We start from the raw sequence: 15638 nt of genomic DNA on the forward strand, positions 1-15638 counted from the left end.
AGGGTTCTGTCTCAGGAATCTGGAACTAGATCTACCTTAAATGAATATGCAGTTAGTTGTTGCAGGGAAATTTATATCTTTCTTAAGGGCTGTTGCAACCATAGAAACAGAAAACAAGTCTTTTTCTTGTCCGGACTATCAGCACTCCTAGAAACATCCACTTTTATTCCTTGGTGGAGCAGAGAGATTAGCTGGAGCTCCTACAGTTTGTAAAATGTGCCTGTGATGAGCTGCAGTCAAGTGAATCACTTCACACAGATACCAGTATCTTTAGGGACCATGTCAATCAGGCCTGATTCACCAAAAAAATTCCAGTGGATTTCAGATAACCTCCAAGTTTCATGTGCTTGCCTGGACCCATACAGCACAAAGTCAACTATGTAGAAATGAATTTCAGCTCTTCAAGTCATGCATCTTACCCAGTAGGTGCAGACAGCTTCTCTTGCTTAGCAAGATCATCTCTCTTTGGCCCTCAGTTTTGAACCCATATAGTTCTGTCATTATGTGCATCTCTTAAAAAATGCCCACCTGAGTCTTGAGACCAGATACTTATTTAAAAAAGCGGTATGTTGCTGATTTGTACACAGGGCGCACGCAGCTCTGTGCAACTTGATCACTGTTGATTAACTTCTGCAGTAGTGAAGAAGGAGACAATCTGAAAAGCAATATAAGGTTATTTGAAGGTGTTGCTCAGAAGCAAGGAGACTGGCAGGGTCATGACCACATGAAATCAAAATCCTTTCCTATGATTTCTGCATTCTCACCTCATGTATCTTTGACAGTAGGGTGGGAATTAGTCACCAAGTTAGACTGTCCAAAAAAACCTCCAACCTGAAAGGCAGAAATACTGTTGTATTCTCAAACTGATTATTCAGCAGCTCTAAATATGTTTTGAGAAATGCAAGGTCATACACTGGGCTTCAGCGAGAAGGAAGTTCACGTCATCACAGACAGGGATGTAAAAAGGGCCAGAGAGGAGAATTCAGCCAAAGTTTTGCTCTTGCTCCTAGGACTGCCTTCAGCTTCCTTCTCTTCTTTCTCCATAACCTAGTTTGAGAGTCTGTTTACATGGGATCTGAATTAATTCAGGAAAGAACTTTTGTTGATGTGACATTATTTTATTATTTGCTTAATTCAGGCGAAAGCTTGGTTAAGCACCGTGTCACTGCATTCCAGCAGTGACTGATAGAAAATGGCCGTGCTTTTCTTTTTATTTAGGGGCTTTTTTCTTTTCTTGGCACATCTCAGTTATAAAAGTGACCTTTAAAAGAAAGGTGAGTTATAGGTGAAACGTGCATTGAATACTTTTTGCACACAGATCTATAATCCGCATGCTGGAGATAGGTTCTGTCTCCAATTGTCCCTTGAATTTTCTTTTCATCTGTTACTGTTGCGTTGTCTTCATTGCCTGTTTTTCAGACTGGACTTTGTGTATTTTTTGCTTTTGCTTCTTTTAAACAACTGATGTGAAGCTGGGACCTTTCGTAACCATTATGACCACTTAAGTATCTTTAAAAAAAATTGCTGTAGGCTGTTGATATTTAAAAATAAAAATAAAAATCAGGTACATAGCATGTAGGCGTGTGAAAATTGGACTTTGCCAGCATGGAAGATTCAACAGTTGCATAATGTGGGGTTAGATCAGACTTCTCAAAACTGAAAATGACGTCAGAAACTGTGTGTGGTTGTGCACAAGTAATCTCCGTTTTTAGTCTTTTTATTTGATAGCAAGCGAGATAGACACCACCATTCAACAGACAGCTTGTCTTGCTTCTCCTCTCCTCCCATGCTGCTTTGGAGTTCCCAAACTAGCCAGTCCCAGCATCAGCTGGGAACCAGGGAATAACACAACTAAGAGCTGCAAGCAATATGGGTCGTCAGGGCTCTCCTTGTCACAGTGGTTGATTGTTTTCGCACCGAGGACCTTGCTCCATCTTGTTTCCTTTTTTCTGTTGAGGAATCTTAGGGCTTCCTTCTTGGTTTTAATATAAAATATTATTTTTAACATGATTCTGACTAGAGGGATGCAAAAGACTCTGTGAACAAATTATTTTATTGGGGTTAATCCAGATCTTTTTTTCACTTTGGTCAGGTCTATCTCAGATCCAGTTCATTAGGAGTGTATTAAGCCACTCTTAAATTGCAAGAAAAGTCTTTCTAGGGGATTGCATCAATTTAACAGATGGAATTTAATGCTGGCACATTAAACCAGTGCACAGTTTTGACACGGGCGGTTATTTCTGGGTGTTTCGTGCCCAGCAGAGGAACAATGGGCATGTCCTTAGAGAAATCCCTGCCTTATCTTTCTAGTCTTGCCCCAAATGTATGTATCTGCTGCTGCCCTGATGTTGAGATGTTACGGATGCCTGTATGCAGCTATACGCTGGGGGAAACTCCATCCTTCAAGCAGCCAAGGTCTTGCTATAAATTACCTTCTTTCTCTCTTTTTCCTTCCCAACAGCAGTAAGTTGAGAGTTTTTATGTACAATCATTTAAAACCTCCCTCAAACTCCATTTCTTTTAACCTTTCCCTCTCTTTCATTGTATTTTTCCTCTTGAAAAGCCAAAAGCTTGCTAGGAAGGGGCCGTGCACGCTCTCAAGAGTGTTTGGACACCAGCTGCAGCTCCCCTCTCCAGCCTGGCCCCATCCCTGCCCCAGGACTAGAGCCCCATGCACCTGCTGAGTGGGGACCGTTGGTGTCACACACTGCTTATTCCTTGACGCTCTGTGGTGGCCCAGCAATAACCCCTGCCTGCCAAACTGTGAGCCCCACGCTGCTCCTCAGGGACTCGTCCTGGCATTGAAATGTCTCTTCCCTCCTGGTGGGAGCACTGGGGCAGCCAGCCTTCCTCCACCAAAATGCCCACACCATCGTAAGGATGCATTTGTTCCTCCTTTTGTGTGTGTTGGGGATCCAGCCCGTTGCTGTGGGCGTCCCAAGCCAGGAGCTATGCTCAGCTGGCAGCCGCCTGCTTAGGGAGAGCCACAAACGCTGCTGGGGCCAAGAAATGTTCATCCCTGTCCAAGAGAGGGTCTGCAGAGCTTGGTTTTATTTGTTATTAAAATACAGTGCTGGGCAAATTGTGGACACAGGTTTCTCCCTCTAAGTGGTTGATGGCAGGACCTATCCTACCTCAGTTACATGGTCTTTCGTTAATAAAGGTCTTGCGCTTGGCACTCCCTGTGCCAAATCCTGTCAGCCGCACCGCCGTGGATCCTGCCACGCTGCCCATCCTGCCTGGCTGGCCCCGGTGCTATACGGGAAGAAAATTCTGTGCTGGCCTGTTGTGACACCAGCTTAGAGAGTGTCTTACTGCCTTCTGGGATTTCCAGTGAGCTGCTCCTTTGAGATGGTGTTAGAGCTGCTGAATAATGGTGGGGTTGGGTTTTTTTTGGTGGCCAAAATGAGAGATAAACAGGTCTACTTTGTATTAGCACAAAAACCTAGAAATATTCTGTGACGTAAAAATGCATGGAGATAATTACTTCTGAGGGGAAAGAATGTTCCATTAGATATGTTATTTCACATTTTGGAAGATAACCTTAGCCTCATCTCTGGAATAAATTATTTCAGAATGAAGAACTGAAACATTGTTTCACACCCCAAAAATAAAATAGGTTGACCTTTTGCTTTTTTTCCGTTTGACTGAATCTTTATTTGCTGATTTTGACTCAAATTCACAAGTAGTTTTGTTTGGCCTAAATGTGCATTTTCAGCAAAATTAGTACTTTCTCATGTTCTCCTGTCTACATCTAATTGATGTCTCCTTTACTAGGTGAGCTCACTGGAAGAAAACTGTCTTTTCTGTAAGAAATTCAGTGCCACCTCTCACTTTCTGTATCCTAGCATTTTTAAAAATAGTTTTACACTGGGTGCATCTGTGCCTAGAAAACAAATGTTATTTAGACAATGCCTTTTTTCTAGACAAAGACCTGATTTTATTTTTATGTGAGTGATTTAGGGTGAGCACTTTTTAAAGCTGTTCAATGAATTAAGAAGAGCAGGAAGGGTTTCTGCTGTTCCTCCTGCTGTCCCTGCCACTGCCATCGCTTTCGAAGAGCATCAGCAAAAGCATCTGTGGAGTTAAGGCAGGTGCTCACCCTGTGCTCATCCTGTGTTTGCTTGGTAGCTTGTTGGGCATGGGGAGCCCATGTCCCCATCTCAGCAAGGCACAAATTGTCCATAGGCTTCTGCACTCTTCTGCATGCTGTTTAATTTTTTTTTTTTCCACAAGCGTTCATTTTCTCCCTTATTAATTTTTTGCCACCTTTGGCTGCTTCATAAACAACAGAAGGAAGATTCCCTGTTACAGCCACCACCTCGTAGTGGTGGGAGTCTCTCAGCTACAAGACCATGCTCTTTGTTAGGCTCTTCTGAATAGTTATCTCTGCAAAACCCTTCAAAGCGTCAATGTCTTGTAAGGAATATAGTGCTGTCTTCCTGAGCTTATGGATTAGCAATGATAAAACCACTATCAGGGTGAAACGCCCTGCTCGGCTTAGTGCATGAGTGATGCTGAATCCAAAGTGAAAGGGTGTAAGGGAGGATCATCAGCAGCTAATTTTGACAACCGTTTCAGCAGAAGCTTCAGTGAAAGATGTGCTCTGACCACAAGCTGTGGATGTGCCAAGGGTCTAGGATGGCCACGCTGATCCATCAGCTCACCTGCCTTTGTCCAGGCAGTTCTGGGCTTGTTAAGCCTGTAAATATCAAGAAGGCCTCAGCATATCACAGACGTGGCAATGTGAGGGATGGAGGGCAAATATCCACACACAGAGCTGTGCAGCGCGAGAGCATTGCAGCACGGCACTAGTTTATGGTCAGACACTTTCAGTCAAAAATAGGAAAAGCTGTTGCCATCCTACACAGGCTCAGCAGTACCAGAGACCGTGCAGAAGGGCAGGTTCATCTTTCAGGGCACTGCGAGGCAGCAAGGCCTCCCAGGCTGGGCTGGTGGGGTCTGGTTGTGGGCATGATTTAGCAACAGTAAGACACAGCTACCCTAAGGTAATTTTTCTTTCCATGGATCATGTTCAACAAGCACCTGTGTATCAAACAAAGCAATACATAGCCACAAGACATTTAATCCAGACACACCTCCAGACAGCCCCGGCTGGCCGACACAGCCTGGCCGGGGATGCTGTGCCTGGAGTCCTGCACCCCCAGGAGCTTGGCAGTTCTTTAGGTTCGTTATTAGATTATAAACTTGACATGAAGTTTGCGTGTCTTAAATACCATTCTCTGCAGTAAATGATAAGGTATCTGAAGAGAAATACAGAGTCAGGAGGTGAATGGTAAATGTGATGAAGGTGCTTCCCAAAGGAGGGCTCTCCTGCAGGCTGCTGGCAGAGCTGGTCCTGGCTGGGAGGGCTTGGCTTGCATCCCTGGGGGATGTTGGATGTCTAACCTGTTTGACTTTCTACTGTGTTTTGTCTTAGCTCTTCTTTTTCTTTCTTTTTTTTTTTTTTAAACAGATAGCCTAAACATACAGTCTTCGGATGAAGGTGCCTATACCTCCAAAAATTTTATATGCACGTTTTGAAATAGATTTCTTTTTTCTTTCTGATCATTTAGTTACCTAATAATAATGGTACATACAAGAAAGGCACTTGAGAAAAATCTGCCTGCTGTTATATTGTGTGGGTTGGTTTTGTTTTTTTTTTTTAACACTGGTCAGCAATAATTATTTTAGCCATATACTAGCTAAAAAGACTGATAATGTAAGATTTGTGAACTAAGCTTCTAAGTTTGCAGTACATTGATTAACTTGATTATGTGAAGAGGGAGCTATGCTCAATAAAGGAGTATTTTGCAGCATTTAGATGTTTTCATTTAATTGCCTAATAGTGATCATGAACATGATATTCTATAAAACTCATCATGAATGACAAGCAAAGCACATCATTTTTAACATGAATATATCCCTTGTAGTTGAAAGTTCTGAGAGTGTTTTAGTGTGGTCTGCTATACCAAAATATTTAGATTATTATGAGATTTTAGTACTAAAGATAAACATACACCCTGTTTTTACTGTTTCAAGTAAAGTTTAGTGAATGACTGACAGTTTGTTGATACACAACTGTGGGAAAACACTGCAGTGCTCTAAATGTATATTTTTGTTTGGGTTTATTATATTTAGTATACGGTTTAATGAAAACTGAAGTGTTTACTACAGTTGAATCATTGTAAAAACATCTCTTACCTCGTCATTTGTCTGCTGTGAAAAAGTACTTTCCTCTTCTTTTTTTCTTTTCTTTTTTTTTTTTTTAAATTGACCATAGACAGTCAATGTTAACATTTAGACTCCTAGTAGCAGTAAATGCTGGGTTTTATATATATAAAAGGAAAACTTGATTTTTTTCTTTATGAACTTATTATATAACTTTGTGATTTTTATCTGATTTTATTGTAACATAAAGTTGTTTTATGTAAAAATATATAGTTTAAGTAAAATCTCTTGTCTCACTGTCTTCACTGACTTAGAAAAATTAGCATCTTTGTGGCTGCGAATCTGAACTCAAGGTAATGCTGTCCTTTGATAAGAAGAATGTGGTTTTGATCTAGACATCTGGTATAGTGCCTTAGATAATCTGTTGGTCCTTTGTGTCTTGCTTCACTTTATGCTGTTAGCACATCCAGAGGGGAGTGCAGGATTGAGATGGGTACATACATAACTAAACTGGAAAAGTAGTATCTAAAAATATTTTGGGGTGGCAGTTTGGACTTCTTGCATGCTGAGAAAAGCCTGTCGCTAGGAGAAGGCTTTTTACCACTCTCTTTGAGAGATGCTCAGAACCAAAAGCCCTCTTGTGATTCCCGTAACTGATGTAGCAGCCCCTGTTGGCAGCTGGAGCTGGTATTTTCTCTGGAGGAACTACCTAGCACTCAGATGTAACCCTCTGTGTTGAAATTAGAGATGTTCTCCACCAGTCTCCTGCATCAGCATATTGCAGTTAATGAGAGCCCTCTCAGCAGAGACTGTTTCCCAAGATCCCGGCTGGTGTCCAGCAACACAGTCCACACTCAACAGCACTTCCCTGGTAGGGGATGATGCAGAAGTCCATCTCCAGACAGTATGTAATGATGCTCTCAGCATCATTGTATTCATCATGCAGAAGCAGAGTTACTGTCTTTGCACCAAACCAGGCTTCCCCAAAGGAAATAAGAAGGTTTGAAGACTGTTAAATGGCTGAGGTTCATTGTGCCTTTGTTACGCTGGCCTGCAAGGCTGCAAATGTCAGCTTTGGTGTGAGCGAGAAACACGTCTACCCCCGACCTTTCGTCAGCGATCTTTTACCAGGAGCCATCAATAGCTCTGACAAGCAGTTCAGCAAACTGTGGCAGTCCCTGAATAACCAGCAGCTCTAAAAGCAGCTTATATGTACTCTAGTAAAATGCAAGTAAAGGTCTCTAATTCTTAGCCAAAAAAAGCATTTATCTGTTTGGATTTGCATAATTGTAAAGCTTAGTATAACTGGAGTACCTGTGTGTACATTCCATCACCTACAGTTATCAGATACAAGCCTCTGTCCTCTTACTGAGCAAGCTGATGATCCCACAGTATGCATTGCCATTTATCAGTGCTGGCACCCCTCTCCAGTCACACATGGGGAAGTGCCTCGTGCCACTAGCCACGTGGAGGTGCTTGTTTGGTACAGGTACATCTGACACTTCTGTAGGCTAATCGCCTCATTAAGTCCAGGGTATATTTTTAACATCGAGAAAGTCACTGGCCTGTGTAAAAGGCTGTTCCTCACTGACTGTTCATAATGCAGGTGACCAGTGTTTCCAAAAAAACCAGCCTGGTCTGGGAGCCATGATGAGTGATGCTGCTGGCAGGGAAATCTGCTGCTGCCTGTCTGCGATCCCTTAATATTCATGTTCAACTGGATTCATATCAGAAAGCTCCGGGGAGCCTCCTCAATGGTGTGTGTACTTCTGCAGTTGCCCATCAAAGAGCATTTTACTTAGCTGTGTGATACTGAGCTGTGATGTGCCACCTTGGGATGTCTGATGAAAATATGAGCTAAAGTGAGATGAAGTTTAACGTTTGACACCTAAGCAGATGAACGACTCTATAATATGCATTCCTTTTGGTTAGCTTGTATTCCATCAGCAGCATAGGAAGAGCTAGGCCCTAATTTCCTTCCTTTTGGGAAAACCCCACCACCACCACCAGCACTGGGAAGGCCTGTGTAAAAACAGTATAGTGGATGAGATCCCTGGGCAGGAACAGACTTGCTCTGTCTGTAACATGTGTAACTGGTGACAGGGCTGAACTTACATACAATTCAACATTATTCTGTCCCACGTACTCCAAATACTTTTAATGTTCCCCACTTTTAATCTAAAGGCATGTCTACACCAACAAAGGAAGAAAAGAGGATGTGTTAATTATATATTATTTTCTTAACTGTCTCCTTACTTCCTGGAAGACTTGAGCATTTATGCACAAATCCACTGATATATACAGAGATGTGCATACATTTTCTTTTAGTCTTTTTATCTCCTAAAAAGTCTCCAACAGCTTGTAAATAATTTTAATGATTTACAACATTAAATATCCTTTACAAAACCAGCATTGCCAACCCGAGCAGAACATCCAGCATCGGTGAGCCTAATATGTAAGAGGCTAACCTCCTGTGAATAACTGAAATGCATATGTTAGATAAAAAAAATACGGCAGTAGCAGTTGAAAAAGTAAAAGCTGGGCAATGTATGTAGCTCAGACTCTGACCTGCAGCAGTGGTGCAGCCATGCTTCAGCTACTGAATCAACTGGAGCAAAGTCCAACCATCCTTCCAAAGCAGAAAAAAAATACCCTGCCAGGTGCACTGCCAGGTTTGATTTCAACGAGCAGCGCTAAAAATGGCCATCCAAAGACTCCTAAAGCAGCTCTGCAAAGGCCGTGCCAGTAACCTGCAACATAACTTTCCATTTTATCATTTAACACATGTAAGAGCAGCGCCGCCATGTAGCTGTCCCAGACTGTGAAGATCTGAGACCTGGTGAATTTTAAAAGCTTGGCTAACCTTTGCAAGGCAAACATCTCCAATCTTACTGCAATAATGCATTGCTGGGAACGTTTGACAGATCATCGCAGCCGAGTGGTACTTAACTCTGACCTCTGCCTGCGAATTTTTCAAAGACAGATCTCGTGCTGTGAAAGTCCCTTTGGGTCTTAACACTTGCCTTGAAAATTGAATAAATTTCAATAACTTTTCAGAACTGTTAGATCTTCTCAGAAGCACTGTCTGAAATGAAATGATCTCTAGGTGGAAAACTGCAGGCTTTCATTTGGGTTGAAAATTGTGTGCCAATATGGGGCCCAGATCTGGCTTTAAGGTTAGTATCCCAAGTGTAGAGGCACAGCAGCTTTAAACATGTTTTACTGAATCAATCCTGCTCTAGCAGGGCTTTGGGACCTGCTGTTCTCCACCATAAAATGCATCCCTTCATGAACACGTGTTGGTGTGCAGCAGTGGTTTGTATCCAGGATCCCATGCAGCTTTCTGGGACTGTGCTTCCACATGTGGCTGGATGCTGCAGTCTGAGTGAGGGCTTAAATACCCTGAACAACATTTCTTGACAATAATTTGCATCTAATTAGTCAAATTTATGAGCAGATACATCTATTGGTACATGAAGCACGTTGATTTGAGTATTTTTGTTTTCCTTTCATATCCTCTTCATTCATTAGTACTGGCAGTCTATGAAAAAGAAATCTGTGGCTGCCGTAATCAAGAGAGATTGAGCTCTTGCTTTTCTCCCAACTTTCCATCATTGAATATGATTTGTTGCATATGCCCTGGATTGTGCTTAATATATGCTGGCTGGAGGGAATTCAGATGTTCAGGGAATTATAAATACTACCAGCACAGGCAACCTTTTTGAATTATCATGTCACACTGAAGTGTATCAGTTTTCAAAGCTATTTTCTTTTAGGCTTTTGCCATTTATTTCCTTGCTATCATTAGTTGTGGCTTTCATTTTTTTGAGGATGCAGGTTTGCACTCTTCATTAGCCCAGAGATGAATGAAGCAAAACGAGATTCTGGAGTTCCCTGAAGAGCAAAGAACCCAGGAAAGAAACAAAGTATTTATGTCTTTCAAATCATGTCTGTCTATAGCAGCATTGGGTGCATTTATAAAGATAATCCCTGGCTCTGAAACCTGAGAAATTGCAGTGATTCACTCTCTTTATGCTGCAGAGGTCCCACGGTCATCAGCACAGTCATTTTAGTGGGAGGGGAATGGCTTTAGGACAGGGATGAGAGGGCACACGAATGCCATTTAAAAAAGAAGGAAGAGAAGCACGGATGCATTGCACTGCAGCCTAGCTCTTCTAAATCATGGGGTTTAACGTTTTGTATGCCTTACTGGCTCAGATGACAGACAGCTAGGATCTGTATCCTGGTCTCTCCGTAAAGTGAGCTGCAGCATCCCCTGGCAATCCACAGCTTCAGCTGTTCTACTTTTGTATCTCATAACTGAGTGCTGGAGACAGAAGGTGAAACCTCTGACCTGCAGAGGGTTTTGAACAAGCTCTGGACAATTTTCTTCAGATGTGGTTGCTGTAATGGATTTGATTTTTTTAATATACTTTCTGGATAAACCAACGTAGATGATCACAGTTAGCTCCTCTTTAGAAAAGAAATACAAAGACATAGATGGGCTATTACTGATGTACAACTCCTTGTTTCCATGTGTGATAAAGACATATAAAAACCGACATTAGCAACTGATCACTTTTTTTTTTTTTTTTGGCTTTGCACTGAGTATGCAAACAGGGACTGAGAAGCACAATGTTTTGGCAAATTAATTTGGGCTGCCCTTGTCTTTCAGCCTGGCTTATTTTGTGCGAAATGTGGAGCAGTACTGGCATGCCTCATCCCGAAGCCTCCTTTGGGTCACACCAGGTGGCTGTGGTGGAGCCTGGCAGGCTCAGCAGACCTGTGTCACAGGAAAACATTGCTTGTCACTAGATGCCTGCTTCACCTCTGGTCCAGATGCCTCCTTGCCCATTTAAAGCTCATTATAGATATACAGACGCCTGCAGCCCTGCCAGCCTGCCATTCGCCTCACCCTGGGGAACATCGCTGCTGTTGCCGTCAGTCCTCCCACAGGGATGGAGGCTGATCCACAGAGCCAGCCTCATTTCTGCCACCCAGCATGACATGGGGAAACCCTGCCCTTAGGGGAGCAGGCAGCTGCCTGGAGTGCAGGCAGAGGCCCTGGCACTCACGAGTGAGCGATGCCAAGAGGGACCAGGCGTGTCACACACACAGGCTGTCTCCCCGGCATGCAGCCCTTTTCCCTGCAGCAGATGCTTCCCGGAGCATGTACATGTGCAAGGTTCTCCTTTTGGCACAGCAGACATGGTGCACTTCCACTTCGCCACTCTGTGTGCCTGCACTCTCACACACACTTTTCAGTATTTTTATTTCAAAATAGTGGGCCTGACAGCTCAGGAGGGAGGGGACAGAGCAGAGCTCTCCGTGTAGGCTGGAGGAAGCGTAGGCACTTGATCCTATTTCGCCATCACCTCTGCTTCACAGGAAGAGACCGTGGGAAGGGCAATGACTCACTTGCTGATGAATAGTGATTCGAGCACATCTCCAGGAGTGGGACAAATTCATTTCGTCACCCCCAGTGTCTGCAATGCCCACTGCCACAGTGCCGAGACGCACAGATACCATGCTGCTGGCGTCGGAGCTGGCTGCCTTTCAACCCCTTCTGGGTGAGAAGATGGAAACCGGGGGTGGAGCAGAGGCTGCTGCTTGTTCTCAGAGAAATACCTTTTGGTTATGCAAAGACATCCATGGGATGGTGTTTAGACTGTTGCCTTGGGATAGAAGGGGGCTGCAAATGTCTTTATGACACTAAGTAACTCTTTCAAGTGGGGGCAAACCCGGTCTCCCAGGAGGACACTGAGTTTCTTTCCCAAACTGCAGCCTGGCCAGCATTTCCCCAGACTGCTCACCCTTTGGGTACTTAGCAGGGTATCACTGTATGTTGCTGTGGGTCAGGGGATGCATGTGCTCCCTTTCCATAGGGACACTCTTGTTCAGGACTGGCCCCGAGCTGCAGTCACACAACCCCGCTTACCTACTGCCAGCTGCCTGCAAGGCTGTTTTTCACCACTGTCCTCAGTGCTTTGCTGGGGATCTGGGGCAGAAGGGCGATCTAGTGGAAAATGAGCAACTGTAGTTTTACTAAATATATATTCTGAGCAGTTTGTGTCTCATTCTTACTGCTAGAGCAATGGCGTGCTAAAGATGGCTTGTTTTACAAAGCATTTTCACAAGTAGCTGAGCTGTTAATGTCACTGCTACCTGAGCAGATTTAATTGTGCTGCTTCTTGCTTTCAGCTTAGCATGACATGCTGAGAATGAAAATCACATACCTTTTCACCAGGAAAAAAAAAATGTCATGTTCTGGAGCAGTTTTGAGTGTGTGTTCCCCCCAGGGATTCGTTCACATATTGTTCTGAGCTGCATTTGCTGCCAGGGTTTGCTGTGGCATTTATTAAAAGATGCCTTCAATACCATTCACCTTTTATCATTGCCACGGGTTTAACTGAAACAATGCAGCCCTCTTTCCTACCAATATCACGTTACTATGGCACGCAGTGCGCAGATGTGCGCTCGGATGCAAACAGGAAGTTTTGGAATTAAAACCACACTTTTCAAAGTGAGGGCATGCATAGCCTTAAGTCTCATTTTCTCCAAAGGGTGCACACTCTACCAACGTCTTCTTTGTAAAGGAGGACTGAAAAAAGAACCATTTCCCAGCTTTCTGTTAGTCCTAATGAATGCCTTTATACTGTTTCTCTTTGTCCCTCTTGCTCCTGGTGTCCTGGGGTACATGTGCATCTTTTTATTTTAAGGGCTAAAAGAAGGGCGTGGAAGTGATTGAAGGATACTGGCCTGCAAACCTTCCTGGGCACTGCGTCAATAATCCCAGTAGTCCCACAGGGTTTCTGTGGCCTCTCAGACACAAGGGACAGCAGGAGGCCTGTGACAGCTGCACAGTGGCAGTGGCACTGCTGGGACCTCAGCCCTGGCCCGGGTGGGCTGGCAGGGCGACAGGCAGCACTCTCACCTCACCTGGGGCAAGAGACACCCCTGGGCTGGCTCCTCTGGGAGGGGGCCTGTGAAGACCAGGTTAAACCTTGATTTTTTGGTAGAAACAGAAATTGAGTGGGGTCTTCTTCTTCATTTTAACAGGGAGACAGAGAAAGGCAAATGCCTGCAGCATGCAGGTATGGTGTGGCTAGCACAGGCAAGGAAGCTGCTCATGCAGCACACCAGCCTCTTCCAGCCGTGCATCTTAGAAAACAGCCAGGGAGGAGCAGGAGGAGCATGTGGTTTGAATGGAGATAGGCTTTGGGGTCTTCAACACAATTTGATATTAGGTGAAGTACTTCTATAGCGTGTTTATAGCTGTCTGTATACAGAAATGCCTGCAGTTCCCCTGAACTGGTGGTGAGGACCAGACATCTCCCAGCTCCAGGCACATTCCCTGTCCCTTGTGCAAACAGCAGTAACTCCACGACCTGCTGATGGGGTGAGTTGTTGCCTGTTGCTGAGAAGCCCATAGGGAAGGACAGGATATCTTTGTGCAAGCACATTCTATAAATCAACATCAATTTCCAAAGAGTATTAAATTAATTCAGAGAGGCTCTTTGTGCATGAGTGAAGTGACATACTTGCTCAAGCCCCTGTAAGATCAGTCTGGATCACTTCAGGGTGTTCACACTCAGACTTGATTTGCTTGGTTCAATACCATTTTGCAGAAAAAAAAAAAGTCAGTATCTAGCTTGTGAGTCAGCCCTGTGTGCTGAACTGGTGGGTTAGTTATGGAGGAGCTTCATAAATCCCGGAAAGCAGCACGTTGACAGAAATGCTGACAAATCCATGGCTGCACTGGCATTACCAGCAACGGCCACGGTGCTCTGCACACCGGGTAACACTGCCGCAACTCCTCTCTTGCTGTGATCAAAGCACTGGGATTTCAAAGTGAAATTCTTTTAGTCAGACCAAGTAGTCTTTGAATACATTAACTTTAAACCTCCCTAAGACTACTGGCAGCTGCTGTCTGGACTACCCATATCATAGTTAGAAAGATCACAAGCCACAGTGATACTGATTTATAGAAATTGATCTCTTTACCTCATTACTGGGCTTTCCAGCAAATCTGTGCATTATTAACTCTTTAAAGCCAGACAATTGTATTTTTTCAGTTTAAACAAATCAATTTCTGCAGCTGCACCATCAGGGCAGACTATTCCCACCGAGGAATAGTCTAGCCCAGGGTTAATACTTTATAGTTACTAGCCCAGGGTGAGATACTTTAAGAAGGGTATTAAATGTCAAAAAGCTGTCACAGCAGTTTTGCAGGTCAATATTAATCTAGTCCGGTAGAGCTGGTCATCAGCGAGCCAACCCACCACCCCAGTTTCTCCCATTTTGTCGATCAGCCCTTGCACGTTGTTGAACATGCGTGGCACCAGCAGCTGCACCGAACCTGCTGGAGCATGCCGAGGTGGGAAGGCACCTGCTAAAGCCTCAGCTCAGATCCAGATTAAGGCCTTGCTCCTCTTAACACTTAAAGGTGGCTTCTCTTGAGTGTCACATCAACCTGGGGTAAATCAGCCTCGGGGCACCGGGGCCATTTCCTACCCACTATTCCCTCCGCAGCCCACTGTCGGTGGCACAGGACAGGTCACAGTCACAGAGAGCCAGAAGAAAAATCTGAGGGTGATTCATTAAGGTTCCTTTCAGTCTCCTTACATTTGGGCATCCCTCAGAAAATGAGCTGTGACTTCCTCTGCAGAGAAAACTGAGCCTCAAGGCAGTACAACAGCGAGCTTGCAAGCACTGGCTGGCCATAGGCTGCAAACCTCCCTGCTGCAGCGCGTCAGCAATACCAGCAGCACCTCGGGGTGTATTTGTCTAACCTGCTTTTAAAGACTTCTAGTGACAGAAACTCCCAGGCAATCTGTCCCTGCACCGCTCTGCTCTGGCTGTTTGTTAGAAAGGTTTTCCTACCATTACCCTGAGTCATTCTGGCTGTAATTTAAGGCCCTTATCTCCCTGTGAACACGCAGAATAAATTACTCCCCTCTTTGCAGCAGCTTCTTATGTATTTGAAAACTGCTCTCTCACCTTTTCTTTAGGCTAGTCCCAGTGCTTTTGGTGGTTTTCCTGGTCATGTTTCTGATGTCCAGGAGCATTGGTGCTCCAGTGGCTTGTCCAGATGGGACCTGCTGCCAGCTCCCAGTGCTGCGGCTGTGCAAAGGCTGCTCTGTGACCTGGGAGCTCTGTTCCCATCAGGGCACATCTCTGCTGAGTAGCAACCTTTAAATTTTGGTAATGAACCAGGCGGTGAGGATACTTGATCGTGGTGAAATCTTCCACACCAACCAGAAAATTGCTGCAGCAGATTTTCCACTGAGCAGGCCTGTTGGCCATACAGCAAATGAAGTGGGCTTCAGAAAACAGGTGGGTTCACACAGTTTCTGAGTGGGCTTTTAAGGACGTTTTTCAGTCTGGGATGTAGAGAACTCTGTTGAACACCTGAGATCAGTCCCCAGCTGAGCTTCAGGCAAGGTTGTGAAAGAAAACCATTTTGT

Source organism: Strix uralensis, chromosome 11 (assembly GCF_047716275.1).
Source record: "Strix uralensis isolate ZFMK-TIS-50842 chromosome 11, bStrUra1, whole genome shotgun sequence".
In the NCBI taxonomy this organism is placed as follows: domain Eukaryota; kingdom Metazoa; phylum Chordata; class Aves; order Strigiformes; family Strigidae; genus Strix; species Strix uralensis.